Source organism: Vombatus ursinus, unplaced genomic scaffold, assembly GCF_900497805.2.
Source record: "Vombatus ursinus unplaced genomic scaffold, bare-nosed wombat genome assembly UNPS02000580.1, whole genome shotgun sequence".
Taxonomy (NCBI): Eukaryota; Metazoa; Chordata; class Mammalia; order Diprotodontia; family Vombatidae; genus Vombatus; species Vombatus ursinus.
Window position 1 is genome coordinate 8,553,282 of NW_020940358.1, and position 5,051 is coordinate 8,558,332.

The 5,051-nt window shown below is 40.2% G+C and overlaps 1 pseudogene; it reads left to right on the forward strand.

Moving 5' to 3' along the window:
- Window positions 1-1,722: 1,722 nt before the first annotated feature.
- LOC114036386 lies at window positions 1,723-3,092 on the forward strand (annotated as a pseudogene).
- Window positions 3,093-5,051: the final 1,959 nt, after the last annotated feature.

Genomic DNA, 5,051 nt, shown 5'->3' on the forward strand with positions numbered 1-5,051 from the left:
TGTGTGTGTGTGTGTGTGTGTGTGTGTGTGTGTGTGTGTGTGTGTGTTTGTGTGTCTGTGTCTGTGTCTGTGTCTGTGTCTGTCTGTCTGTCTGTGTCTGTGTGTCTGTGTGTCTGTGTGTCTCTGTCTGTGTCTGTCTGTATCCATGTGTCTGTGTCTGTGTCTGTGTGTGTCTGTGTGTCTCTGTCTGTGTCTGTCTGTGTGTGTCTGTGTGTGTCGATGTGTCGGTGTGTCTGTGTGTGTCTGTGTCTGTGTGTGTCTGTGTATATACATGTGTGTCTTTATGTGTCTATCTGGAGTGTGTGAGTGTCTCTGTCTTTGTGTGTGTGTTTGAGTCTTAGACAGCACTCCTACTTCCACCAGGCTCCAGGCTTCAGGCTTCAGGGACTCCCTTTGTTCACCTCAATGAAGTCAATAAACACTAAGTGCCTACAATGTGCCAGACATTGTGCTAAGTACTGGGGGAAAAATTTTTAAATGAGAAGAAAACACAATTCCTCATGGACCTTACAATCCAGGGAGGGAAAATAACACACAAAAGAAAGTTGGAAAGGTGGGATTAAGGTACCCAGCACAAGAGCATGATGGCAAAGTCCCTAAGAGTACAGCCAGGTGGGAAATGAAGAGATGCCTGGCCTGGGAGCCCTCCTTAATGGAGGTTCTGGGAGGAGCTCTCCATCTCCACCCTTTCCAATCAGAGGAAGGGGCTACAGGGCTAGAGGGTACTGATAAGATGTGAGGTCAAAGGTTGAAGTGGGACCTTAGAGTTCTTCACTCCTGGGGAGTGCAGCTTGGTGGGAAATGAAGTCACTTCTGGTGTCTGGAAGTGGCTTGTTTCTGCAGAGTAGAGATAGTCCTGGGCAGATTCAGATTGTGTGTTAATACTTTTGAATAATGTACTTGCTTCAGGCTAAGCAAATCTCTTAGATTCTATCACGCCTCTTAGTTATAATCTTTATAGATGATTCTCTACTAGTACAAAATCATCAGGCTTTTCTCCTTTATAGTGTATGATAATAACAGCCAAGTTAGCATATACTTCTTGCAATATCTTGTCTCCACCATTTTTGTTGTTCAGTCATGTCTGACTCTTTGTGAACCTATGGACCATACCACACCAGGTCCTTCTATCCTCCACTATCTCTCAAATTCTGTCCAAGTTCATATTCGTTGTCTCCATGACACTATCTATCCATCTCATCCTCTGTTGTCCCCTTTTCCCTTCAACCTCTCCCAACACCAGGGTCTTTTCCAATGAGTCTTGTCTTCTCATTATATGACCAAAGTATTTAAGGTTCAGCTTTAGTATTTAACCTTCCAATGAATAACCTGAATTAATTTCTTTAAATATTGACTGATTTGATCTCCTTGCTGTCCAAGGGACACTCGAATGTCTTCTCCAGCACCACAATTAAAAAACATCAATTCTGCAGTGCCCATTTTTCCTTATAGTCCAACTCTCACAGCTATACCTGATTACTGGAAAAGCCATAACTTTGACTATATGGACCTTGGTCAGCAAAGTGATTTCTTTACTTCTTAGTAATGCTGTGCAGATTTGCCATAGCTTTCATTCCAAGAAGCAAGTGTCCTTTAATTTCATGGCTACAGTTACCATCTGAAGTGATCTTCAAGCCCAAGAATATAAAAGCTGGCTTTTTCCACAACAGGTTTGCCACCAGAACACAAGTGTTGTGAAAACCATGCTAAGCCTCCACAGAAATGGGCAAGGAAAAGATTCATGTTAACATTGTCATCATTGGAAGTGTAGACTCTGGCAAGTTTACCACTACTGGCCATTTTATCTACAAATGTGATGGAATTGATAAGAGAACCATTGAGAAGTTCCAGAAGGAGGCTGCTGAGATGGGAAAGGGCTCCTTCAAATATGTCTGGGTCTTGGATAAGCTGAAGGCTGAACATGAGCATGTATCACTATTGATATCTCCCTGTGGAAATTTGAGACTAACAAGTATTATGTGATCATTATCGATGCTACAGAACTCAGAGACTTTATCAAGAACATGATTACAGGCACACCTCAGGCTGAGTGTGCTGTCCTGATTGTTGCTGCTGGTGTTGGCGAATTGGAAACTGATACCTCAAAGAATGGGTAGAACCATGAGCATGCCCTTCTGGCTTACACACTAGTGAAATAACTGATTGTTGGTGTAAACAAAAGGGATTCCACTAAGTCCCCCAACAGCCAGAAGAGATATGAGGAAATTGTCAAGGAAGTCAGTACCTTTATTAGGAAAATTGGTTACAACCCTGACAATAGCTTTTGTGCCAATTTCAGGTTGAAATGGTGACAACGTGCTAGAGTCAAGTTCTAATATGCCATGGTTCAAAGGATGGAAAGTCACTCATAAAAATGGCAATGCTAGTGGAACTGCACTGTTTGAAGCTTTGGATTTCATCCTGCCACCAACTCATCCAACTGACAAGCCCTTTCCTCTACCCCTCCAAGATGTCTACAAGATTGGTGATATTGGTACTATACCTGTTGGCCAAGTGGAAACTGGTATTCTAAAACCAGGCATGGTGGTCATCTTTGCCCCAGTCAATGTTACAACTAAAGTAAAGACTGTTGAAATGCACCATGAAGTTTTGAATGAGGCTCTGCCTGGGGATAATGTTGGTTTCAATGTCAAGAGCATGTCTGTCAAAGATGTCTGCCATGGTAATGTGGCTGGTGATAGCAAGAATGACTCACCTATAGAAATAGATGGCTTCAATGCACAGGTCATTATCCTGAACCATCCAGACCAAATCAGTGCTGGCTATGCACTGGTTCTGGATTGTCACACTACTCACATTACTTGCAAGTTTGCTGAACTAAAGAAAAGATTGATGACCATTCTGGTAAGAAACCGGAAGATGGCCCTAAATTCCTGAAATCTAGTGATGCTGCCATCATTGACATGGTTCCAGGCAAGCCCATATGTGTAGAGAACTCTGACTATCTCCCTCTGGGTCGTTTTGCTGTTTGTAACATGAGGCAAATTGTTGTAGTTGGTGTCATCAAGGCAGTTAACAAGAAGGCTGCTAGAGCTGGCAAAGTCACAAAATTTGCCCAGAAGGCTAAATGAATATTCTGTATAACACCTGCCACCCCAGTCTTAATCAGTGGTGGAAGAATGGTCTCAGAACTGTTCATCTCAATTGGCCATTCAAGTTTAATAGTAAAAAAAAAACAAACTGGTTAATGATTACAATGAATCCTAAAAGCTTCAGGAAGAAAGGAATGTTTTTGTGGACCATTTGTTTCATAGTAGTTTTAAGTTATTAGTTTTCAAAATCAGTAATTTTTAAATGGAAACAACTTGACCAAAAATCTAATTTGTCACAGAATTTTAGACCATTAAAGCAGCTTAATGCAAAACAACAACAACAAAAAGAATATAAAAAAGGTGACACGGTTTCCATTTCTTCTCCCTCTATTTGCTAGGAACCAAGTAACCAAGATCTTAGTTTTTTTTATGTTAAACTTCAAGCCAGCTGTTACACTCTTCTCTTTCACACTTAGCAAAAGGCTTCTTAATTCCTCTTCATTCTCTGCTATGCTTATCTGAAATGGTTGATATTTCTCCCAGCAACCTTAATTCCAGGTTTTCATTCATCCAGCCTAGCATTTCCCATGATGTATTTTGCATATAAATTAAATAAATAATTTAAAGCAAACATTATTAAAAATTAATATTTAAAATTATTATTGATTGTTATTTTAAAATTAATAAATAATGTACAGCCTTGTTGTACTCCTTTTCCTATCTTAAGTCATTCAGTTGTTCCATGTTTGTTTCTAACTTTTGCTTCTTGGCCCACATACAGGTTCCTCAGTAGACAAATAAGATGATCTGGTACTTCCATCTCTTTGAAGACTCGCGACATCTTGTTGTGATTCACATAGTCAAAGGCTTTAGTGTAATCAATGAAACAGAAACAGATGTGTTTGGGTTTTTTTGTTTGGTTGGTTGGTTTTTTTCCAGAACTCCTTTACTTTCTCCATAATCCAGTGAGTATTTTGGTCTCTAGTTCCTCTGCCTCTTTGAAAATTTGAACATGGACTCTGTAATGACTATACCAACCTGTTAGATATGGCAGAGCTTCCTTTCTTCACAGAGGAGCTACACGATGCAGGAAAACAACAATCAGCCAATCAAAAGGATTTCTGAAGCCCAGGGCCGCTTGATATACCAGTGATCCTTTGTGAGTGAATTCTAGCTGAATTTGGAGATGCCTGTAGTTGCCAGATACCACAGAATCAGCCTTGACTGATTCAAAAACAACCTTGAGCACAGTTGCAGACTTGGGACTTTCCAAACATTCTGCTCCCTGGCTTATTGCATCTACACAAGCCTTTAGAAACCATAAATATCTCACCTGTTTTCCACTCCCCTTGGAGCAGCTGAAAACTCTGTTCTGCTTGCAAGCTCTTCTCAATCAATAAACACTTTTATAACCTGTAATCAGACTCTGTTTTGTTTTGGGTCCTTTTGGGTCCAGGGTCTTCCATTAACAAAACTCAGCCTGCTCTTCTGGTAATTCTCAGTTCACATATTGCTGAAGACTACCTAGCTTGCAGAATCTTAAGCATAACCTTGCTAGCATGTGAAATAACAGCAATTATTCAGTAATTTGAATGCTCTTAGTATTGCCCTTCTTTAGGTTTGGGATGTAAACTGATCTTTTCCAATCCAGTGGCCACTGTTGATTTTTCCAAATTTGCTGGCATATTGAGCATAGCATTATCTTTTAGGATTTTAAATGGCGCAGCTGGAATTCCATCACCTCCACTAGCCTTATTGTTAGCAATGCTTCCTAAGGCCCACTTGACTTCATTCACTTGGATGTGTCTAGACCAATAACCACACAATCGTGGTTATTGATAATGTTAAGATCTTTTTTGTATAGTTCTTTTGTGTATTCTTGCCACCTCTTCTTAATCTTTTCTGCTTCTTTAAATCCCTACCATTATGGTCTTTTATCATACCCATTTTTGCATAAAACATTTCCTTGATATTTGACTCCACCCTATTTTTCCAGAC